The 26,909-nt window shown below is 37.0% G+C and overlaps 1 protein-coding gene across 2 annotated transcripts in view; it reads right to left on the bottom strand.

The window, feature by feature from the left end:
- LOC126824802 (ETS-related transcription factor Elf-3) overlaps nt 1–21,496 on the bottom strand; it is a 49,358-nt gene extending 27,862 nt beyond the window's left edge. Inside the window, exon 1 of one of the 2 annotated variants that reach the window (XM_050554190.2) lies at nt 21,478–21,496. The gene's annotated coding sequence lies outside the window, so the exon portion shown is untranslated. Of the gene's footprint in view, nt 1–2,563; nt 2,583–21,477 lie in introns of those variants that run through there. The other variant, XM_056101879.1, reaches the window with a different exon arrangement.
- Between the last annotated feature and the right edge of the window lie 5,413 nt (nt 21,497–26,909).

Below are 26,909 nucleotides of genomic sequence, written 5' to 3'. Positions count from 1 at the left end.
GTGCATTAAATAAACCTTAGAACAAAAGAATAGGTTGAAATACCTAAGACACGAACAATAAGTATATTGGCTACTCAGCTTTATGTTTGTTTAATTGTGTATGTCACGTCTTATGAAAAGAAAGAAAACAAAAAATGATTGTTTAAAGAAAGTAATTAAAAGATGCTAACAAAAGACGTAAGTAAAATATGTGACATTAATTCGTTAGAGAAGAATTCTATAATACATATAATCTCCCCACTAACACATATATTATTATTTTGCCTAACCCATGTAAACTGCACCGAGTGAAACTAATAAAAATGTCACAGAACAGTCTATTTAAATGAATATTTAGGTAAAAATGAACTAAGAAAGTAATATAATCTATATCCTATATTAGTCTATACTGTGATTTTACTCAATAATATGTCCCACGCATCATAACTAATATCTAAAACTGAGAGGTGGGGTTGATATATTATGACTTGCGCCTTTGATCTTAAAGTCTACCAATGAGTGGTTTCTATCCTATACTTGTAGGGTCACCGGCCTAACCCTGTGTTTGTTTTTGTGGAGCATAAAAGTAGGACGTTGACCCGTATATTTCAGTTTATTTCCAACCTACTGTGTTTTCTCCGGCTTCTCGTTCTCCATAACCAGTCTCGAAATGACTTATTTTGTGTTCTGTGGGTACCGGGGCCCGCGACAGGGCACTGTGGGTCCCGGGACAAGCAACTCAGCCAGGCTCTGGACCCCTGGACATGTGTCCCAGCCCCCCCCCCCCACGGGCCCTGATGGTAACACCGATGGGTATTCAGATGACTCCCAAACTAGCGAACATATCTTAGGATATCAATATCGTTCTAAATTATTTTTCTATCAGGTATGGCATAAATGGATTCCAATAACATTAATATCACATACAAGTAGTGATTTGTCGTTCGGTGGGGTGAAAAATCGAGGTCCCGTGTACACGTCGGTGTGCACGTAAAAGAACCCTTGACAGTTGGAATCCAATTGCTGTACGGACAAAATTTCGCTCATAGCACAGTAGGACGTTAAACCCTATTCCATTCATTGATTCATTTGTTTTGTGTCGTGCTATTACATTTCATGCTGTGATTACACCTTCTTTATCTAACCAATGGGGTTATAGTTTTACAACGCTTTGACAAGAGGAAGCAATGAGAAAGAAATAAACTCGATTCCTAACGCCACGATTCCATTGGAAAATTTATTAAGGTTAATGCTCTTTATCTTATTTGAGAGACCACGTAGGATTCGTCACAATATAAGAGTTTCTAGTACTATATAATTATAAACTCAAGTGTCAAAGAGGAAACTCACGGGCAACCCGGAAGTTATTTATTTGCTATTTTAGATAGTTTTCCTAATGGCGAATAAAGCACGGAATTTGGTCAAAACAAATCTTCTTGTTATTTAGAAGAAAGACAGAGTAAACGAGTTACATCTACTATCGCCTTATAGTCAGATTAATTTTCTTAAAGAGTTTTTATAGTACATAACCCGTACCCATTAAACTGGGGACCTATTTTAAATTTTAAGATGTCTTTGTTATAGAGAGATTCTGACTAAACTGATATTACTATTACAGTGGCACACGTTCGAAAAATTGTTATGAGACACCACTCAATTCTTACGACAATGGCAAAGGTGTCATTTTGTATCAGAGGCTTTGATTCCATAAAACCATTCGATTGCAATTGCTTCCAATATTCCAAATGAGTTTTTAAATAAGTGACCTTTTTTACACTGGATTTAAATAAACCTATACGAGCATTGACTTGACGAGTGTTCAAACATATTGGCTGTTGATATCAAAAGTAGTTGTCATGGTAAAGCTAGGCTTAATCTTCTACTTACATTCTTCTAGCCATCTTTTGTCAGCTGTTTACCACTTCTGAATGGAACATAGTTTAACGTCTAGTCAGCACAATTTACGACGCATTTGTATGACGATGTGTATGTTATTGGGGGGTGGAGTAGACTGTCTACCCCAATTCCAACTATCAAGGGTTCTACACTAGTGGGCCTCGTTTTTGTACTATCCAAATAACTAGGTACAGAGACAGAGAGAAATGGGATTTAACATCTAACTAGGTCATTTCGGGACTAACATATGGTTCAATTTTATTTCAAAAATTCACTTGCGCGTAGGGTCTTAAGCAGTGGGAGGAAACCGGAGTACCCGGAGAAACTCCACGAGGTTGGACAAATAACTAAGTGTCAAGCCCCTTAACTTGTCTAGTTAACAATGTTCTTAGCACTTACTGATTTTTTAAAGCACGTGGATGGAACTAGCGAGTAAAACAGTCCATTATTATTGGGACGGACAGATATATAAGTGCACGTGGATGGAACTAGCGAATGAAAGAGTCCATTATTATTGGGAAGGACAGATATACGGTATCTTCATTTAAAGAAAATGGGCAAAAGAAAGTTAGAAAATACAAAATTTCGAGAAAATAATAGTTCTGTCAAACATCCACGGGTAAAATAATACTTAAATAATACATCCTATATATTAAATAAATAAGTTAGAACTAATAATATAACTGACCTTTTTTAACATAAATAATTCACTGCATGTATCACATCCACTGGATTACACGGTTCTTAAAACTCTTGTTTTATTATTATTTCGGAGTGAAATATTTGCATTATAAAACATTTAATATAAGATCGCGCTGTCACGTAAATTCGATAGTTTCGTGTATAGTATACACGAACACCACCAATATATAATCGATATATCATATATATATGTATATCGACTACAAAAGTCGTTAACAGGACGTAACTTTGACCAATCATTTCAGACCTAAAGCACCGTTCCCATGCTATTGAACTTACATCACGTTTCAATTCATTAGGGGGTGATTTTTTTATATACGGCCTTATACTTTGATTTTGTATTGTAATGGTTCCGGAATCGATTTTGTGTTTTGTATATCTAAACATTTGAGAAAGGTTTTGTTGTACACTACAATACAAACGGATCTGCATATATATTTTTGTATCTGTATTGTAAGCTATAGCCAATGATCGAATAAACACTCGCGTCATCATTATGGTATGTACTTTAAAAAGATAAGAATCCAGCCAATGAGTAGAAAGATTGTCAAAAGTCAGTGACACTGAGTTTGAATTCGTCGGCCTTTTTAACGCTTGGTGGATTTAGGCAACGACCCAAGACACACTTTTATGAGACATGCTTAGCATTGGCGATGTGACCTGGGGGTTTATATTTCACCAGGGGCCAAAATAATATTGACCACAGAATGATAAATTTATGGTTCCTTCGGAAGCCTTCCATGAGGCGAGGAAGGTACGAAATATGAGTTATCAATGGGGAATAGAATTTGAGCAATTTTTAGAGCAAACCGAGTTCAAAACAGCAGAATTTCCTCAGGTGCTTCACTCTTAACTTCGAAAGGGTGCTTCTATTTACAATATACTTATAAACAATTTTAACAGAAAATGGGGCTTAAAATCTCAAATAATTAGAATGATTTTAAAAGATATAGAATGATAAATATTTGTTTCATTAGGAAGCTTTCCACCACAGGATAGTCGAAGACGCAAAATTTAATTCGGCAATGGGAAATAGAATTTGAGCACTTTTTAGAGCCAAAAAATGCGCTCAAAAATATGCAAAATTCTCTGGGGTGCTCGCACAGTAGTTCAATGAGTAAGTCGCTGGCTCGCTAAAAAGGAGATCCAGGGTGGAAGTTCCTCGGGTTTTTCCAGTTGTATACATGTATTATACTATTCAAAAAAAGTAGGGGATATTTGATTTTGGGGGCATAATACTAAAATATGCAAATGACTACGAAAAAAGTCACTATAGAACCTAACAGAAGAAACATTTCCAGTTACATGTGACGCCCAAACGCACCAATAGCTACCGCATGGAATGCAGGTGATGCTTGGGATCATCATGGGGGTCCAACCCAAGATTTGCACGACTCTGACTTTGAATGTTACAGTCATTGTGGCATTGAATTCCAGGGTGGAAACATCAGTTTAATTGTTTTAGTGACCAGAAAACAAATTTTGATATGCGTCGGCTTACCCAAAATGAAAGGTTACGTGCCCTTGGCATGCTACAGATCGGCACAACACAGGCGGTTGTGGCGCGGACGATGAATGTTTCTCAGTCTGTCATAAGCAAGCTATGGTCCAGATACCGTGATACACAATCTGTACAGGACAGACCACGCTCAGGTCGACCAAGGGCGACAACTCAAGCCCAGGATCGATTTATCCGTACCTTGGCCTTGAGAAATCGAGTCATCACAGCAAATCAGATCAGCGCTCGTCTTCAAACAGACACTGGTGTGAGAGTGAGTGGCCAGACGATTCGGAATCGACTGCATAGGGGTCACCTTCGCGTCCGACGTCCTCGCGTGATCCCTTGTTTGAGAGATCATCACATTCAGGCAAGACGTCGTTGGTGTAGGGATCGTCAACACTGGGATAATCGACGCTGGAGCAATGTGATGTTTTCAGATGAGTCAAGGTTCACTGTTGATTTTTCGGACAGACGTAGGTGGGTGTGGCGTCGTCGAAACGAGCGCTTCCAAGACGTTAACGTCATCAGACATGATCGATTTGGGGGTGGTTCTGTTATGGTGTGGGGAGGCATCACTGTTGCTGGAAGAACGGCTTTACATGTTGTTGCAGGGCGTGTTACAGGCCAGTACTACCGGGACAACATCTTGGCAGTCCATGTTGTGCCGTTCGCACGACGTCATGGCCGCCGTTTCATCTTCCAGGATGACAACGCAAGATGTCACAGGGCCAGGATCGTTACAGGTTACCTCCAACAACAGAACATCACCACATTACCTTGGCCAGCACTGAGTCCCGATCTCTCCCCCATCGAGCATGTCTGGGACATGCTTGGACAGAGGTTACGTCAACGTCAACAACGTCCTGCCAATGTCCAAGAACTTGCTGCTGCGTTGCAACAGGAATGGGACAATCTGAACCAAAATGACCTTAGACGTCTCATTAGGAGTATACCACGTCGGATCAATGCTTGTTTGGCAAACAGAGGAGGATTTACCCGTTACTGACTTGGTTGTGATGCTGTGGTAACTTTGCTGTTTGACCCCGGGTATCATTTTACCCTTATAATGGTCAGTCTGTGCCTTACTTAGTCTAACGATCATTTGGAATAAATCGATGAATGTGAACTTCATTTCATTTTGTCATTTGTTTCTTCGTCAGTTTCATTAGGTGACTTTAATAACACTTAAAAATCAAATATCCCCTACTTTTTTTGAATAGTATATAAAATGAACGAAAGCTCTTAAAAATAGGCAGCAAACGTTAAATCGAGGAAAATAAAACTGATTGGCCAACTACGTTTACAGTAAATGTCATATATTGCGTCAGTTACATTAATCACTAAAGATTACAGCTAAAATAGTTCGTTTAACCCCATAAACATTGTACATCAATGATTTTAAGAAGCTCGTAATAAAACCCAAGGGATATAACTCCAAGTAAGTGTTAAAACATTTACGCGTAAACTGACATTGCTTGACATGACAACAATTTGAAATGTGCTAAAGAGTTGAATAATAATTGATCAGACACTCAAAACAAATTAAGTCATTTCCGGACTAAAATATGGTATAGCTCTATTTCAAGTATTCGCATTGCGGGAGGGGTGGGTGGGCACGTGCAAGCCGGGCCCGTATCTACAGGGGGCGCGGGGGGGCATGCCCCCCCGCGTGAAATGCTCGCCCCCCCCCCCCCCGCTCAGAAATTGCTAACAATCATTAAAGTATACACAGTTCCTTATATTAACCTAAAAAAACTACGCTTCCCTAAGCAGGAGGAGGTATAATTCAGGCGACTATGCGCATATTAATCCCACGGTATCTCATTACTTTATAAACCATTTTTTTGTACTAATCTAAAATAGTTTTAAATAAATTTAAAAAATCACGATTTTTTTTTGTTTGAATACTTATTTTAAAATGCTTATTAGACGCCTAGGTAACTACATAACATGATGATTACAACAGTCTGTTAGAATGACCTTTCCGAAAATTTCCTCAAAATGTTCGCCCCCCTACCGAAAGGTAATGCCCCCCCCCCCCCCGCTTAATGGTGTCTAGATACGGGCCCGGTGCAAGCTCTGGATCGAAACCACGTACGGTAACTTGAATCGACGCCAGCCCTTTTAAACACAATAAACCAGTATACTATGGTGTATATATTTAGAATATTATGGTATATATTACAACATTTCTTGAAAATATCCTAACCGTGAGAAATACAGTCTATTGTTTTGGGTCTACCATCATTGTTATTTCACAATAAAATCACAATATTATTGGTGTCCTCTGATTAAATGCTACATGGTAAGTTTACCATATTTTTTTAACAGATATTTTTGCTATCCTTAGTTATAGATGGGTTGCGTCCCTTGTTACATAACCCTCAACACCTTCGCTATAAACAGAATTTAAAATCGATATAATCGTCTTGACTCGTCAGTTGCTTGAGCGCGTGTCTCGTAGGGCCTTTTTAGGTTGCAAACAAGTATTTGATATGATTTTTTTTGTAATAATTCGAAGGCACAACTCGACTGGGTCTCTGAGGCATTTAGAAGGCTTCAATTAGCCGAAGGCACAGTGCCAATCTCACCAAGAAAATAGGCCATGCAGTATGTTAAGAAGGACATTTTGTCACCGGCCAGCGGTGTTTTGTTCTGATTTTCGTACCATCCGAACTAGTGGTTTTTATTCGCCAGGTCCCCTATCTTACAACACTGACAGGGGAAAACCCACTGAGTCACAGCTAGGGGCCCCGAAAATAAATAATTAATTTTGTATAATACCATTTACAAATAACCTATGGCTTATCTAGTTGTCGAAAACCTAAACCAGAGGCGGATTTAAGGAGGGGCGCGCCCTCCCCCCTAATTTTCGACAGTGCCCTTTTTTATTGCTGAAAGTGCCCTTCTCAGACCCAAATATGTCCGTTCCCAACCCGTTGCAGGGATCCCAAATGACTCAAACCATCGATTCAAACACACCAGTCTGGTCTAATTAATGCTTCCACTTGCAAACGAATTCTTGTTGTTTCGCTGACGGTGCCCTAATCCTATAGAGTGACTATAGACAGACATCTTGTGGAATCGGCGGCGTATACACTCATGCCCATCACCGACGCGCATGAGTGCAACTTGATGTAGCATTGTTTCATGTGTGGACAGTACAAAATACAAGTTACAAGGCTTAAATAGTGAGGTGGCTAGGGAATAGATTCGTCTTTTTTCCCATCATAATGCCTCGCTCGCCTTGACAATTTTCGAGTCGCATGTTCAACTGGCTTTTTTGCTCGATTTTAAGACTCTTTTTCAACGATTTCCGAACGTTTACTTAGACGAAAATATCTGCGAAATAGGTCTTGGAATGGCTACAGATGCAAGGAAATGACGGATAATTTCCTTGGGGGGACCCCTCCTAAAAAAAATATCCCCTCTCAGCGGCGTGCCCCGTCTCCGCGGTCAGTGCCCTCATTTTGCGGCGCCCCCCTTTTTCAAAATTCCTAGATCCGCCCCTGTAAACGGTATTGTTCTTTGAGTATTAAAAGTTAAAACATGTATAACTCAGTAATGTAGTGACAATGTGGTCTAAATATTACACACTTAATCTAATATGAGCATTCATTAACAATGTAAACTGGTAGTCAAATCACGACAAATCAACCACTTATTTTAAACCGCTAATGCCCCTTTATATTATAGGTCAGCAATTGAGTCACGTGGCGCGGTTGTACGTGGGAGTGAGATCGCATGTCTCTGGACCCCCGGCTTCCTCTCATTGCTACAATAGGCAGATTTAGCTCTTACAATACACAAGGCATCTTCTTGTGACTATATTGATATCTCAAGAGCGCTTTTCAGTCATTATTTCTGACTGCTCTAGCCTTCTGGTGCATTAAGTCTTTTTACGTAAGTACTCTGGGATGACTATTCGATAAACTAGACACTTCTCCTGCTGCTTCGTCGAATCATATGATCGATTCTGAATTTAACATTTGTCCCATTTACTGGACATTTATCTACTGCAAATCGTATTCCCAATGTCAATACAGACGTCATTAACCCGATCCTACTGCGCGTGGGAACAACACCGGTACGTGACTAAGGGCAGGATCGTTTTGAATTCGATTCCACGCTTGCACTTGACGGGGAGCAGCATCGACTGCCCATCTATAATGTACTCCCCTGCTATCTCTCTCTCTTTTTTCTATCTCTCCAACAGACCATCCACTAAAAAATTAGCCTCCATTAAAACCTATTATATTGCTCTATGAGCCGGAGGCTGGATAATATCGTTTCGTATATAAAAAAAATGACATGATGTGGTGTGGTTGGTGGGATAGGTCTAGTTTGAAATATGACGATGATTGCTGCCATATTTAACCTATGGAATCACTATTATATATAATAATGAGAACATTACTTCCTTGTTTGAAATCTGGGTTATCAACAACTATAAGACACCATCAACATTGATCTCATGCTAGATTTTATTTCACCAACGTTTATCGCACGTTCTAATCTAAACTCAATCTATTCATAATAAATCAGCTGAAAATTGGCAGCAAGTATATTAAAAACATTTTGGGTCCTTTTTTCTATAAGGTGTGTTTGGGGTGGGGTGGGGGAGGGTTCATTCACCCTTGAGAACTCGCTTTTCCAACTCAAAACGAAATTACAAGAACAAAATAATATGAAACTTTACGAGCTAAAAAGAACTATAAAACCCCACGCTGTCTCAAATGGTGTGGAGGTTTTGAGGTTGGGGGGGGGGGGCGAATGTTCAGCGCGTGCTCGTTGTATCATAAGGTCAGTCATTGAGTCAAGTGGTGTGGTTTCGATTCCCCGCGTGTACTTGACAAAGAAAGAGTAGGGCTGCCTGTCTAATATCACGGGTTTTCTCCGGGTCCCCTGGCTTCCGCCAACTGCTAAAGGCCCTTACGCGCAAGCGAATTATTGAAATAAAATTGTGAGAGAGAGACAGAGAGAGAGAGAGAGTGAGATGGGGTTTAACGTCCACTCGACACAAACTAGGTCATTTCGGGACTAACATATGGTTTAATTTTATTTCAATAATTCGCTTGCGCGTAGGGGTCTTTAGCAGTGGGAGGAAACCGGAGGACCCGGAGAAAACCCACGAGGTTGGACAGGCGACCCTACTCCTTGTCACGTACAACCGGCGATTCGAAACCACGTGAATTAGGACGATGGCCGTATCTACAATCTGTTATGATATTTTATGTTCCTGTGGGATGTATTGGTTGTTAGAATTATAGATGTAATAACTTTTAATGTGTGTTCCTACATTGTGAAAATAAAGAAGTATCAATATATGTAAGTGTGAATTGCTTGTATTGTACATCGTAAAAACCATATCAACACATAATTCTTTTGATAAAAAATAAAAATCATTTTTTGATCTGCAATAAACTGAACGCCAGATGGACCCGTATCTGTACTTACGTTGTCTTTCAATGAAAGGGGTATAACGCCCTGTTTTTATTTTTACATTGTTCACACAATAATTTGCCAAACATATGCTTTGCATTAAAATTACAATAATCTTAGCAATGGGGCGGGACGATTTACCCAATACTACCAAACACCACCACATTACTACCTCATTATTGTAAAATTATGTGGTAGTATGTGGTGACATTTGGTAGTATTTAATTAGTATTGGGTGGTATTGGGTAGTATTGGGTAAGCTGGTCTAGTAATCATTAAAAAATATAATATTCTGGCAAGGATTGACACTTTACTGTATTAATTACTAAGCACATCTCACAAAACTGGGCAATCTACAATTTTTCAGTGTTTATAATCTAATGTTTTGGCCTGGATCAAAATGCGGGAGAAGAAACAAAACCATCAGTAAATGAAATGTCACTTTAATCTCAAAATCTGAATGGCAACACCGTCGTTATTTAAACCCATATAAAGAGCGCATTATTGCTAGAAGATATAATTCATACCCCAAAAAACAATAATTATAACAAACTAGAACTGCGAAGCAGTAATGACGGGTTTCACCGGTGCCACGTTACCCTTGAACTTATGTCACTTCCGGTACCAATGAAACCGTTAAACAGGTTTCCACATAAGCATTGCACACATGAAATAAAATGGACGCAGAAACAACCAAATCCAGCAATCAATTCATTTGCTACATGTCAGTGATCCTGTCAAAATTACATTACTTCCGGTGATAATGAAAATGTTAAATTGGTTTATGAAATCAGAAATAGCATCATCACATGTTGAAAATTTTATGTAAATCCTATAATAATTGCCACCTTTATAGACCAAAAACCTTGAAAAATGACTTGTAGAAAATCGCCTATTTCTCTGCAACCGTACAAGTTAGAAACCATTTTGAGGTATCTGTATGATCGAATGAGTTCATTCTATTTGTTGATTGGAATCAAATATCATAATTTTAAAAACATTACAAATCTGATTCATTTGAATAAAATATCTGTTTTGAAGGCTAAAAATACAGTTTTTGCCAAAATGACGTTACTTCCGGTGATAATGAAAATCTTAAATTACTTGTATGATATCGTAAATGGCATTATGTATCACACAGTGAAAATTTCATGAAAATCGAATAATAATTGACACTTTTTTTGACAAAAAAACCTTAAAAAGTGACCTGTTGAAAATTGCCTATTTCTCCGCAACTGAACAAGTTAGAAACCATTTTGTGATATCTATATGATCGTAAGGGTTCATTGTATTAGTTGATTTGAATCAAATATCAAAATTTTAAACAAATAACAAATATGACTCATTTGAATAAATTACTGGTTTCGAAGGCTATAAATACAATTTTTGCCCAAATTACGTCATTTCCGGTGATATTGAAAATGTTAAATTGGTTTGACCTAGTTAAAATTGACATTACACATCAAATGGTGTCACTTTTATGAAAATCGAATAATAATTGACTCTTTTACAGGCAAACTAGCGTAAAAAGTGACTCATGCAAAATTGCCCATTTCTCGGCAACTGCGCATATTACAAATTAATTTTCACATACATTCTCTCCGTATAGATTATTGCTACGAGTTTATGAAAGTTACGAAGTAATATTTTAAAATATGAAAACGCTGAATGGGTTGTAAATAGCTTAATTTTACACCTTTTTTCACCTTTTAATCGAAATAGCCCGAAAACGGAATCGAAATTAAAAAAAATGGTCCCAACATTTTGTGCGCCTTTAAAGGGCGCACAATTTCAGTTATACCAGATTTGAACAAAATAATATTTGCTTTCGAAAAATGGTACCTAACTGTCAAAATTGTAGTTTTTTGTCAATTTACGCCACTTCCGGTGCCGACAGATAACACTATTGGTAACAAAAAAAATGACAATTGAGACAACGGGGCATATGAACTTTGTTTTATACAAATCGAACAATAAATAATTAATCTAGGACTGAAAAACTGAATTAGCCAATGGGGGCCAAGGAAAATTACCGAGACAAAAAATTTTCACATTTTTGCCCAAGTCAGAGGACTCGTTATATTTGTGTAAAACACGATTAAAAAATATTCATAAATAAAAAAGTTTTTTGTAAAAATTTAAATTTTCTAAATTTAGCGCCTAATATCTGCGAAGATTTGCCGAAAATCAAAAATCAAAAGTAGCGTAGCTATGTGCCCCGTCTCCGGCTATGCCAAAATGCATCGAAAGTTAAAATCCAATGATTATTGTTAAAATTACTGCAATATTTCTAAAAACGATAGCTTCGGTGATTTCGGACATTTCGCATTGTCGCAGAACGTTCAAAATAGCTTTATCCTCTAAGTCACACCCACTTTTCCGATAAAACCGAAGAAATCGTAACGATCCGACAATCAGTTGCTGAGATCTACTCAAAACAAAAGAAGAATAATAATAATAAGAACTAGAACTGCGAAGCAGTAATGACGGGTTTCACTGGTGCCACGTTACCCTTGAACTTATGTCACTTCCGGTACCAATGAAACCGTTAAACAGGTTTCCACATAAGCATTGCACACATGAAATAAAATGGACGCAGAAACAACCAAATCCAGCAATCAATTCATTTGCTACATGTCAGTGATCCTGTCAAAATTACATTACTTCCGGTGATAATGAAAATGTTAAATTGGTTTATGAAATAAGAAATAGCATCATCACATGGTGAAAATTTTATGTAAATCCTATAATAATTGCCACCTTTATAGACCAAAAACCTTGAAAAATGACTTGTAGAAAATCGCCTATTTCTCTGCAACCGTACAAGTTAGAAACCATTTTGAGGTATCTGTATGATCGAATGAGTTCATTCTATTTGTTGATTGGAATCAAATATCATAATTTTAAAAACATTACAAATCTGATTCATTTGAATAAAATATCTGTTTTGAAGGCTAAAAATACAGTTTTTGCCAAAATGACGTTACTTCAGGTGATAATGAAAATCTTAAATTACTTGTATGAAATCGTAAATGGCATTATGTATCACACAGTGAAAATTTCATGAAAATCGAATAATAATTGACACTTTTATTGACAAAAAACCTTAAAAAGTGACCTGTTGAAAATTGCCTATTTCTCCGCAACTGAACAAGTTAGAAACCATTTTGTGATATCTATATGATCGTAAGGGTTCATTGTATTAGTTGATTTGAATCAAATATCACAATTTTAAACAAATAACAAATATGACTCATTTGAATAAATTACTGGTTTCGAAGGCTATAAATACAATTTTTGCCCAAATTACGTCATTTCCGGTGATATTGAAAATGTTAAATTGGTTTGACCTAGTTAAAATTGACATTACACATCAAATGGTGTCACTTTTATGAAAATCGAATAATAATTGACTCTTTTACAGGCAAACTAGCGTAAAAAGTGACTCATGCAAAATTGCCCATTTCTCGGCAACTGCGCATATTACAAATTAATTTTCACATACATTCTCTCCGTATAGATTATTGCTACGAGTTTATGAAAGTTACGAAGTAATATTTTAAAATATGAAAACGCTGGATGGGTTGTAAATAGCTTAATTTTACACCTTTTTTCACCTTTTAATCGAAATAGCCCGAAAACGGAATCGAAATTAAAAAAACTGGTCCCAACATTTTGTGCGCCTTTAAAGAGCGCACAATTTCAGTTATACCAGATTTGAAAAAAAAAAATTTGCTTTCGAAAAATGGTACCTAACTGTCAAAATTGTAGTTTTTTGTCAATTTACGCCACTTCCGGTGCCGACAGATAACACTATTGGTAACAAAAAAAATGGCAATTGAGACAACGGAGCATATGAACTTTGTTTTATACAAATCGAACAATAAATAATTAATCTAGGACTGAAAAACTGAATTAGCCAATGGGGGCCAAGGAAAATTACCGAGACAATATTTTTTCACATTTTTGCCCAAGTCAGAGGACTCGTTATATTTGTGTAAAACACGACCAAAAAATATTCATAAATAAAAAAGTTTTTTGTAAAAATTTAAATTTTCTAAATTTAGCGCCTAATATCTGCGAAGATTTGCCGAAAATTATAAATCAAAAGTAGCGTAGCTATGTGCCCCGTCTCCGGCTATGCCAAAATGCATCGAAAGTTAAAATCCAATGATTATTGTTAAAATTACTGCAATATTTCTAAAAACGATAGCTTCGGTGATTTCGGACATTTCGCATTGTCGCAGAACGTTCAAAATAGCTTTATCCTCTAAGTCACACCCACTTTTCCGCTAAAACCGAAGAAATCGTAACGATCCGACAATCAATTGCTGAGATCTACTCAAAACAAAAGAAGAATAATAATAATAAGAACTAGAACTGCGAAGCAGTAATGACGGGTTTCACCGGTGCCACGTTACCCTTGAACTTATGTCACTTCCGGTACCAATGAAACCGTTAAACAGGTTTCCACATAAGCATTGCACACATGAAATAAAATGGACGCAGAAACAACCAAATCCAGCAATCAATTCATTTGCTACATGTCAGTGATCCTGTCAAAATTACATTACTTCCGGTGATAATGAAAATGTTAAATTGGTTTATGAAATCAGAAATAGCATGATCACATGGTGAAAATTTTATGTAAATCCTATAATAATTGCCACCTTTATAGACCAAAAACCTTGAAAAATGACTTGTAGAAAATCGCCTATTTCTCTGCAACCGTACAAGTTAGAAACCATTTTGAGGTATCTGTATGATCGAAGGAGTTCATTCTATTTGTTGATTGGAATCAAATATCATAATTTTAAAAACATTACAAATCTGATTCATTTGAATAAAATATCTGTTTTGAAGGCTAAAAATACAGTTTTTGCCAAAATGACGTTACTTCCGGTGATAATGAAAATCTGAAATTACTTGTATGAAATCGTAAATGGCATTATGTATCACACAGTGAAAATTTCATGAAAATCGAATAATAATTGAGACTTTTATTGACAAAAAACCTTAAAAAGTGACCTGTTGAAAATTGCTTATTTCTCCGCAACTGAACAAGTTAGAAACCATTTTGTGATATCTATATGATCGTAAGGGGTCATTGTATTAGTTGATTTGAATCAAATATCAAAATTTTAAACAAATAACAAATATGACTCATTTGAATAAATTACTGGTTTCGAAGGCTATAAATACAATTTTTGCCCAAATTACGTCATTTCCGGTGATATTGAAAGGGTTAATTTGGTTTGACCTAGTTAAAATTGACATTACACATCAAATGGTGTCACTTTTATGAAAATCGAATAATAATTGACTCTTTTACAGGCAAACTAGCGTAAAAAGTGACTCATGCAAAATTGCCCATTTCTCGGCAACTGCGCATATTACAAATTAATTTTCACATACATTCTCTCCGTATAGATTATTGCTACGAGTTTATGAAAGTTACGAAGTAATATTTTAAAATATGAAAACGCTGGATGGGTTGTAAATAGCTTAATTTTACACCTTTTTTCACCTTTTAATCGAAATAGCCCGAAAACGGAATCGAAATTAAAAAAACTGGTCCCAACATTTTGTGCGCCTTTAAAGGGCGCACAATTTCAGTTATACCAGATTTGAAAACAATAATATTTGCTTTCGAAAAATGGTACCTAACTGTCAAAATTGTAGTTTTTTGTCAATTTACGCCACTTCCGGTGCCGACAGATAACACTATTGGTAACAAAAAAAATGACAATTGAGACAACGGAGCATATGAACTTTGTTTTATACAAATCGAACAATAAATAATTAATCTAGGACTGAAAAACTGAATTAGCCAATGGGGGCCAAGGAAAATTACCGAGACAAAAAATTTTCACATTTTTGCCCAAGTCAGAGGGCTCGTTATATTTGTGTAAAACACGACTAAAAAATATTCATAAATAAAAAAGTTTTTTGTAAAAATTTAAATTTTCTAAATTTAGCGCCTAATATCTGCGAAGATTTGCCGAAAATCAAAAATCAAAAGTAGCGCAGCTATGTGCCCTGTCTCCAGCTATGCCAAAATGTATCGAAAGTTAAAATCCCATGATTATTGTTAAAATTACCGCAATATTTGTAAAAACGATAACTTCGGTGATTTCGGACATTTCGCATTGTCGCAGAACGTTCAAAATAGCTTTATCCTCTAAGTCACACCCACTTTCCCAGTAAAACCGAAGAAATCGTAACGATGCGACAAGTAGTTGCTGAGATCTACTCAAAACAAAAGAAGAATAATAATAATAATAAGAACTAGAACTGCGAAGCAGTAATGACGGGTTTCACCGGTGCCACGTTACCCTTGAACTTATGTCACTTCCGGTACCAATGAAACCGTTAAACAGGTTTCCACATAAGCATTGCACACATGAAATAAAATGGACGCAGAAACAACCAAATCCAGCAATCAATTCATTTGCTACATGTCAGTGATCCTGTCAAAATTACATTACTTCCGGTGATAATGAAAATGTTAAATTGGTTTATGAAATCAGAAATAGCATCATCACATGTTGAAAATTTTATGTAAATCCTATAATAATTGCCACCTTTATAGACCAAAAACCTTGAAAAATGACTTGTAGAAAATCGCCTATTTCTCTGCAACCGTACAAGTTAGAAACCATTTTGAGGTATCTGTATGATCGAATGAGTTCATTCTATTTGTTGATTGGAATCAAATATCATAATTTTAAAAACATTACAAATCTGATTCATTTGAATAAAATATCTGTTTTGAAGGCTAAAAATACAGTTTTTGCCAAAATGACGTTACTTCCGGTGATAATGAAAATCTTAAATTACTTGTATGATATCGTAAATGGCATTATGTATCACACAGTGAAAATTTCATGAAAATCGAATAATAATTGACACTTTTTTTGACAAAAAAACCTTAAAAAGTGACCTGTTGAAAATTGCCTATTTCTCCGCAACTGAACAAGTTAGAAACCATTTTGTGATATCTATATGATCGTAAGGGTTCATTGTATTAGTTGATTTGAATCAAATATCAAAATTTTAAACAAATAACAAATATGACTCATTTGAATAAATTACTGGTTTCGAAGGCTATAAATACAATTTTTGCCCAAATTACGTCATTTCCGGTGATATTGAAAATGTTAAATTGGTTTGACCTAGTTAAAATTGACATTACACATCAAATGGTGTCACTTTTATGAAAATCGAATAATAATTGACTCTTTTACAGGCAAACTAGCGTAAAAAGTGACTCATGCAAAATTGCCCATTTCTCGGCAACTGCGCATATTACAAATTAATTTTCACATACATTCTCTCCGTATAGATTATTGCTACGAGTTTATGAAAGTTACGAAGTAATATTTTAAAATATGAAAACGCTGAATGGGTTGTAAATAGCTTAATTTTACACCTTTTTTCACCCTTTAATCGAAATAGCCCGAAAACGGAATCGAAATTAAAAAAAATGGTCCCAACATTTTGTGCGCCTTTAAAGGGCGCACAATTTCAGTTATACCAGATTTGAAAAAAATAATATTTGCTTTCGAAAAATGGTACCTAACTGTCAAAATTGTAGTTTTTTGTCAATTTACGCCACTTCCGGTGCCGACAGATAACACTATTGGTAACAAAAAAAATGACAATTGAGACAACGGGGCATATGAACTTTGTTTTATACAAATCGAACAATAAATAATTAATCTAGGACTGAAAAACTGAATTAGCCAATGGGGGCCAAGGAAAATTACCGAGACAAAAAATTTTCACATTTTTGCCCAAGTCAGAGGACTCGTTATATTTGTGTAAAACACGATTAAAAAATATTCATAAATAAAAAAGTTTTTTGTAAAAATTTAAATTTTCTAAATTTAGCGCCTAATATCTGCGAAGATTTGCCGAAAATCAAAAATCAAAAGTAGCGTAGCTATGTGCCCCGTCTCCGGCTATGCCAAAATGCATCGAAAGTTAAAATCCAATGATTATTGTTAAAATTACTGCAATATTTCTAAAAACGATAGCTTCGGTGATTTCGGACATTTCGCATTGTCGCAGAACGTTCAAAATAGCTTTATCCTCTAAGTCACACCCACTTTTCCGATAAAACCGAAGAAATCGTAACGATTCGACAATCAGTTGCTGAGATCTACTCAAAACAAAAGAAGAATAATAATAATAAGAATAATAATTTTAACAAAAACAATAGTGTTTCACACAAGCTACGCAGTGTGAAACCCTAATAATAATTTTAACAAAAACAATAGTGTTTCACACAAGCTACGCAGTGTGAAACCCTAATAATAATTTTAACAAAAACAATAGTGTTTCACACAAGCTACGCAGTGTGAAACCCTAATTAACCATTATAAATTTAGTGATATTAGCCCTGAAGACGCCGTAAGGCCGAAAGATCTTGACACTAATGTAAAAGTTATTTAAATATAGATTATTCCATCCAAATATTACTATTTTTTTGGATATCTATATCTTATATAATTCAGAGGACACACTCACCTAGAGTCTCTACAAAAGTCGACGACTTACTTACATCACACATGTTATATTATAATCATCCAGTTAATAATTCTCCGTGATTATTTTTACGATTCCATAATAAATTCTAAACAACATAATGTATGTATGTAACACATGGGCAAATGATATTTTAAGTAGGCACATAAAAGAGACAGAAATGATAAAAAAAAAATCTGCCAGACATAAAAGAGAGGGGTCGATGAGGTGGAGAATGTCATACATTAAGGTAGGCTGTGTTTTGTATGTATGTGTGTGTGTTTGTGTGACTGTGTGTGTGTGGGTGTGGGGGGGGGGGGCCTAAAGAGAAATACAGCCCATAAGTTGTTTAGCTTAAATTCTAAAGGTAAATGGGGAGATATATGAAATTTTGTGATTTATAAATTAATTAGTTGTCGAGATATCGCATTCTGAAAAGTTATTTCGGAATAGCGCGTAAAAATTTATACCCGGTCGTAAGATTTACGCCAGTAAACACTCGCCTATTACTAAATCATATTTAGCCAAAATATTAATTGCGCAAAGAAGTGCTCTGAAGCATTTGTTGCTTTAATAGAAGAATAACAACGAGTTACTAACAGGGAGGTCCGGGGTTCGATGCCGATGTTGGTCGAGAAAGTCTGCGGTTTTCTAGCGTGGTTTCCCCTGGAAGTTCTGACAAGGAATAGCGTCCAATCGTTCCCAATAGTACGAAAAACCCGGTCTCGTATACTCTTTGACGTTCATGCACGAAATACATCACTATACAACTGGAATTCAATTGCTGTCCGAGAAAGAAATATCCCTCCTAGCACACTACGTGGCGCATGCACGTCTTCATTATCCCGCTTACAACAGAAAAGAAAGACACAAACTAGGTCATTTTGGGACTAACACAAGGTTCAATTTTTTATTTCAATAATTCGCTTGCGCGTAGGGGTCTTTAGCAGTGGGAGGAAACCGGAAGACCCGGAGAAAACCCACGAGGTTGGACAGGCGACCCTACTCCTTGTCAACCAGCCAGTTGACTCAATGACAGACCGTTTGATACAACGCGCGCACGTGCTAACCATTCGGCACACTACGTGGCGCATGCACGTCTTCATTATCCCGCTTACAGCAGAAAAGAAAGAGAGAGAGAAAGAAATGGGGTTTAACGTCCACTCGACACAAACTAGGTCATTTCGGGACTAACACATGGTTCAATTTTTCATTTCAATAATTCGCTTGCGCGTAGGGGTCTTTAGCAGTGGGAGGAAACCGGAGTACCCGGAGAAAACCCACGAGGTTGGACAGGCGACCCTACTCCTTGTCACGTACAACCGGGGAATCGAAACCCGCCAGTTGACTCAATGGCAGACCGTGTGATACAGCGTGCGCACGTGCTAACCATTCGGCCATCCAACCCCCCAGCAGAAAAGAAGGATGAAAGAGAATTTATAGTCTTTCCATTTAAAGATACCTTCCCGGTAACAAACTGTGTGATTTGGTGATATATTTCGACTAAAAATATATTCAAACTAATAAATTGATCAAAAATTGGCTTCAAATCCCTCTCAAAACTTTGTATTCTCTCGAGATACCCCAGGCAATAAAAAAAATTGTTTTTGAAGCCATGTTTGTCACCTAATTTGATTGAGGGAGGATCCGGGTTTTTTCAGAATATATTTGTCATTACTTACTGTCCATTTACCATACCTATTGAGTCCTAAGTAAATTCTTGAATTATTTTCCGTCAAATCTTTTGTTCCGCCGTCTGTTACACGTTTATACCCCTCAGTGTTCCCAAAACCGCCTAACCATTCGATCAGGAAATAACAACCGCTCCCTCAGTGAAGCTAGCATACAATAAGCCGTCGGGTTGCCATTTCGTGATATCCTGACATTTTTTGGGCGATTTTCGGGTAATCCAGTATTTTTCTAGTAAAATGGGCGTCTATACTTTCCATATATACTAAATTTGCCATACTTTTATTGAAAATAACCACCCGATAAATACTTTCTGGACAATGTATATTTAAGGCCCTGTAAGATGGATACCCTATCGCCATAGATCTTTAATTTGAATGAAAACAGTAAACTCAACTACCTCAACTGTACAAAATTCTTCTCCGGCCCTTTTGAAATTTAATGGAATACGCCATATTGGACATTTCACGTGGTAAGAATATGAAAATAAATCATTTTAAGCCTATTAAAACCGTGTATTTCGATAGAAGATAAACATCATCCCAATATTGAGTGACTCAGATATTTTGTAATCTATATTTTTGAGATAAGGTGTTTTATCATAATTAATATCCACCACAAGTGTAAAAACTATTTACTTTTTTAAAAAAATATAGTCCTAATCAAGAAATAGGAAAGTAAAACAAACAAATCAGCATATAGGGGTGCTTTTGTCTGTTAGATTCTTGTCAAACTCTGTAGGTATCGAATCAAATCGCAATCCCGAAACGAAATGAAATGGGTTTTAACATCCTACTTTTCTGCATCGTCTGGGCTATTGAAATCGGGCTTACGCCACACAGTGTGCTATGAGGGGGAATTTTGCCTGGACAGCAGCGATACGGACTACTCGTATTTCAAATTTCAAATTCTAACTGTCAAAGATACTTTTATGTGCACGCCAGTGTGTACACGGGGTCCCAGTTTTTCTTTTCATCCGAACGACTAGACGACGTTCCCCGACAGATCCTCCGTCGTACACAACAACGCGAACTTTGTGGGGCCTTTTAACTAAGTACATGTAGCAAGATAGTTGGATACGTTATGTTAGTTTTGGTGACTGTCCCAGTAGCTTTACGTCATTTTCCAAAAGATAATGGTGTTCGGGAAGTGGGGTAGTAGTGCATTTATATCATAATCATCAACTTACTAACAAAAAAAAAAAGAAAAAAATAAGGCTGCTTGGTGGATCCGATAAAATTTTAATATCGGCAACCATACATTAAAATCGCGAAATATAGTGTCTGTTCGTTTCAATAAATACTAATCAGTAAATCGCCTTGTTTCCCATACGATATAATATGGTCAACTTGGTTAGTGGCAAAACAATAAACAACATAAATACAAAAAATAGAAACAATAATATGGGACAGCAATAACTAGTTATTATGCAGAGGCACTATGTTTCAAAACGCATCCTTTTATCGTTGTCACAAGAAGATACTTATCGAAACGACACGACTTGTCAAACCCAAGCTGTCAAAAGTTTTCTTTTTTTCCCGCTTAAAATATTAAGCAAACATAAATAGGGTACCATCGTGTTCAGTTTTAACTCTATAAAAATGAGAAACCCAGTTCAAGGCTATTTCATAACGCGTTACGCAACTCGGCTTTTTGCACCCCACGAATAGTCAAAAATACATTGAAAATTAAAATAAAAAACGAAACTAAAAGGTTAAAGTATAGCTTACAAGTCTTACCTGTTCGTGTTTATCATTAGCCGACTACTTGTCTACCACTCTCTTGTCTAATTAGTTAAATTACAAAAATATGGATACAATTATTATTTTTCCATACTCTTTAATTCAAGTCATCTGAAGAATACGATGTCAAATTCTAGCTGTAAGCATGGGCTGTATTATGATGAATGGGATAGAGATCGTTCAGCCATTAAAACGTATATAATATGTATATATATGTGTATATATATATGTGTGTGTGTGTGATATAAACCGACCCCATTCTGATGTACAGACATTATAAATAAAACAACATTTTTTTAAAAAACGCTTGGGCTAATTTTCTTCCTCGTTTACAGCAGCAAATATGATTGGTTAATACGTTGAGATGATCAGCCAATGAACGCGTGGTAATATAGGTCGCTTTGACGTCGTGAATGAAGAATTTACCTTGATTTACCTGCGCTACAGCACATTATATGTATGTAGGTAATGTTCACTTGTATTACGGGCTTCTAAAGGAATCTTACACCATTGTGTACTTTCTTAGAATATTAGAGAATACATCTGCAGAGTTAATTGTCCGGACACGTTTCGTTTAGATAATTACATGGTTTATTTTTACATTTCTCAAGAAGTTCCATATTTGGCTAACAACTGATTAGTATTGATTTTGCTTTCCCACTACGCTCTCTGTATAAATGCAATTCATAATGACAAGAAAGAACTCTTGGGTTCTAAACTGAAAAGCTGACGAACGAGACTTTCTATTTTGTTGAAGTTTCAAAGAGAAACAGTGTAAACAAAATAATAATCTGTTATTATTACACGAAACCACCATTAGAGCATAGAGTTACAAATCCACATCATTATTTCTTATAAGAAATGTTAAGTGAATAACAGGGAAAAACATGAGCTTAAAGACTTAAAATTGGAAAAAAAATAATGATTTACTTGGTAACAAATGTCATATTTTGACCTTGACAAATCGAAGATTATAAACTTAAAATGGAAGGTGTGTGTTTGAGTCAGGGAGGGTGTGTGTGTGTGTGGGGGGGGGGGGGGGGGGGCAGGGTCGAACACTAGGACCGTTCGGGCAGAAAAACGATCCGAATTTCTTTCGGTAAGAGTTTTCGTCATTTGCCCCATGAAAAGCGAAAGCACGCAAACTCGGTCTTCTCTGTTGTAAGAAATGCATTTCCATTGTCAATTAAAATGTGTAAGACCATTCGTCCTTTCTAGCCCTTTCTACTCTTTGTAATCATGGGCGCAGTGGTGTCTCGACCAAACGACTTTAAAATATGGGCTTATTTACAATATAAAAGCATTCAGTTAACAATTCATTTAAAAAAGAAATATGACTACAAATGTTTTATTGAAAATTATGAATATTATTTGGGCCTAATCTACGTCGGACGCGCCATCGTGTATACGGGACCTCGACTTTTAGACCCTTACGACGACTAGACGCTTTTCCGTTCTAAGTCTACCACCCTGCAAGCACCACTGACAAGGGGAAACCACGCCGGAAAATCCAGATGAACTTTCTCGACCAACAAGGGAGCGAACCCGAGCGCTTCAGGTCAGCGAGCCGGTGCCTTAGTTGGATGTTAGGATAAAATCATTATAATTATACAGCCTATAATAATAAAACTATGCCATTCTAAAACGTGTATAGAATTGTTTGGTGTGGTTGTTAAGGGCATTTCTCAAAGTAAATGCCAGAAGAAAAAATCTGACCGAAACCCAACCCACTAGAGTGCTGTAATATTCTGAAAATGTGTAAAAACGGTATTTTCCACGAAATTCGTCTTTTCACTGATGACCGACTACTATCTTCAAGAGTTCAAATGACCGTTGATTATCAACATTAGTACCATATTGTTTTACTTGAACGTTCCTCGTGCCAAATATGCTGTTATGGTTAAAACTCATGAAGTTTTTGTGACGAAATCGGACGTTTCCGGTTATCGCAGGAAAGGGCGTAGCTGGTGTATAATTTTGCAGGATCATGCAACGCTTATTCTCATCTGTATTCAGTAGATAGTAGCATGGAAGTGCATAAATGTATGGGCTGGCATGGCAAGCTTTTACATTAGCACAGTTTAACCAAAGCAGCGCCTTTTCAGCAATGGCCAAATATCATCTTCAAATGACTATACTAGTCATCACCATTAATGTTTCGTTATTTGAAGGTGCCTCAAATAGGTCATTTTGTTTAAAATCATAATATTTCTGTGACAAAATCTGTCTTTCACACTCGCTTGATATTCATAGACGAGGGTCGTAAGTCGTGTATGCTTTTGCAGGGATCAGACAACGGTTATTAAGATTTGTATTTAGGAGCAGATCATCGAATAGATTGATTGACTATCATAAACTTGATATATCTACTGTAAAGAAGAACCATATGAAAAAACATTCAGAAGTGTTCATGTAGGAACATTTAATGTCTGATATTGAAATCTCTGAAAGGGAAGATGGCATAGATCAGAACAGGATTTATAGTACTCCTGGATAATGTTGACCGCATGTGCCAACCTCCTACATATACCTACGTTCAAGCAGAAGTGCGCAATTAGATTCCTATGTTTGCGTGTAAGGCCTTCTGGCCTTCCTTCAAGTTTTTGGACCCCAGAATACTATTTTGGTTTGTTTTTGGCGTATGTCCTCTTCTCCTTCAGGTATTTCAATATGGAATTATGGTAGCCTCCCGATTTCCAGTGCCTCTCCGTGAAAACTTACAAATGTTTCTATACAATGATCGTCTCCTAAATACAGATGTGAATAAGCTTGTCTGATTCGCAAAATATTTTTGACAAAAAGAACCTATTTGGCACAAGGGACGTTGGTAGAAAAGGTGATACACAGCGGGTGACTGGGTACGCGAACCCACGAATCCTATGCTTGTTGTGCAGTCATCTTGTTGATCGTGGGACTACGACTTAATATCACTGGATCATTTACAATCCCCTCGTCCTTAAAACCTGTTACAAGAGTGAACATGTACATCCCCCAGAAACACTTCAACCCTTCAAGCCACGTGTGACTAACGGTTTGTGATTACGGACTTAGCAGAGATGGTTCTTTACCACTCAAGAACTATCGGTTGTCCGGTTTTCCACGGAACATACGGAAGATGCCATTGACAGCCTAGTGATCTTTTACCCAAGAGCTGAAATATGCTCACTCTGAATCGTGTATCATATTTCACCTTTCATTACCATATTATATTCATATAAGATGATTTATTCTGTGTAAAGTGCATTGGAGATTCATGAAACTTTTTCGTGGTCTAACACATCTATGTTTTAGATCATAAGGTCTGTCATTGAGTTAAGTGGCGTGACAGCTTGCAGGTGACATGGTGTAAGGTTGTTTGTCCAACGTCATGGAATGTCTATTTTCGCACAAGCATATTATTATTGAAGTAAAACTTACCATATATTAGTCCCAAAATGACCTAGTTTATGTCGAGTGGACCTTAAACCCCATTTCTCGTTCTTAAGTCAAAATCACCCTTGCTAACGGCTGAATGGAATATATTAACTTTGTAAAGATATCCATAGATATGCATCACCATAATTATGTTAGTCCTCAAATTACCTAGTTTGTGACCAGTGGACTCTCATTTTACTCTGTTTCTCTCGTGTCTAAATCATCCTTGCTAGAGACTAAATGGAATATATTAAATATGTAAAGATGTCCATACATGTACTTCATCTGGAGTATTGATAAACGGAACATCATCCAAATTTGGTTCCAAAATTGCCCATTTTTTGCCTTTTTTCTATTAAAAAATGTTTTTTCCAATTTTTTAGGTCGGTATCAACTGAATCAATCTAATATTTTGTGGGGGTGTATCTGGGTACTAACCCATCTCACAGACATGCTCTTAAAACAATATTATGTTCGGTGAAATACGTGAACTGTTCAAATTGAATGAGAGTCGGGTTTTTTATTTATTTATTTCGATTTTATTGTGGAAAATATTGAGCTAGAGGTTTAGCTTATTCAGACTTAATTTATTATCGTCACAATGAAAATTCTCATCAAAACTTCTAACGCTGATAACTTCGCTCAAAATAAAGTAATTTGACCTAATTTGTGAATAAATTCCCCTTTCGGTATCTATTTTTTTTTAACTATTATAGCAAGACGTATCAGCTCTTTATCTAAATCTTTAATAAATCATTTATACTATTATTCATTACAACGTATTTAAAGTAAGTAATTGTCGACGTTTTGTGCTTTTAAGATCTTGTTTGGGTAGTCGAATGATTAACGCGTGTGCGTTGGATCATAAGGTTTGTCATTGAGTCAAGCGTCGTGGTATCGATTCCCCGCTTGTACGTGACAAGGAGTAGGGTCGCCTGTCGAACCTATTTGGTTTTCTCCGGGTCTTCCGGTTTCCCCCTACTGCTAAAGACCCGTACGCTCAAGCAAATTATTGAAATAGAATTGAACTCTCTCTCTCTCTCTCTCTCCTCTCTCTCTCTCTCTCTCTCTGTGACTTGTAGAAAGGCGGTCAATTGATAACAGAATATGTTATCAGCTCGGATACTGCTGTGTTGCCAGGTTATGAAACGGTTGAGACTTTACTTGACCATTATCAGCCACCATACAAATTACCTTTTGTTTTTCAGCCTTTGTCCTTTATAGTTCTGCTGTTTCGATCCAGTGTCCCATGCCGAAACCACACGTGTACGTGACAAGTAATAGGGTAGCTTGACTAACCACGTGGGGTTTCTCTGGGTACTCCGCTTTTCTCTGGGTACTCCGCCCCCAACTGCTAAACACCCCGTGCACAAGTGAACAACAGTTAAAATAAGGTTGTACCATGTTAGTCCCGAAATGACCTAATGGGCTTTAACCTCTCTCACATGTGGTTTCATTTCAACGCTATTGGTTGATTCTGATCATCATTACCTCATAATCATATTGGTCAACCAATATCAAACTTATACAGTGGCTCAGATATGCTACAAATCGACGTTCACACATCCCAACATTTCTTGGGAGAGAACTCCCTGGCTACCTAATGGTATAGAAATTGGGTTTTATGCAAATTGACCCTAGCATGCTCCTCACAGACAGCCCAGACTTTCTTGGGAGAGAACACCCTGGAACCGTAGGGATAGTAATGCAGATTGTTATTTACTCCACGACCCCCCCCCCCCCCGCACCCCAACCCCTTCCGAGCGACATCTTGTTATAATGCAAACCACTTTCCTGTTATAAGCTCACATTTCGAGTCTAAAGAATGTTGGGGGAGGGAGGCGGGAGGGAGGGGGGATGGCTGAATGGTTAGCGTGTGCGCGCTGTATCATAAAGTCTGTCATTGAGTCAACTGGCGCGGTTTCGTTTCTCCGATTGTACGTGTCAAGGATTAGGGTCGCCTGTCCAACCTCGTGGGTTTTCTCCGGGTCCTCCGGTTTCGTTCCATTGCTAAA

Source organism: Patella vulgata, chromosome 6 (assembly GCF_932274485.2).
Source record: "Patella vulgata chromosome 6, xgPatVulg1.2, whole genome shotgun sequence".
In the NCBI taxonomy this organism is placed as follows: Eukaryota; Metazoa; Mollusca; class Gastropoda; family Patellidae; genus Patella; species Patella vulgata.
Note: the sequence above shows the minus strand (reverse complement) of the source record. Positions and strands in the feature narration are given on the sequence as shown.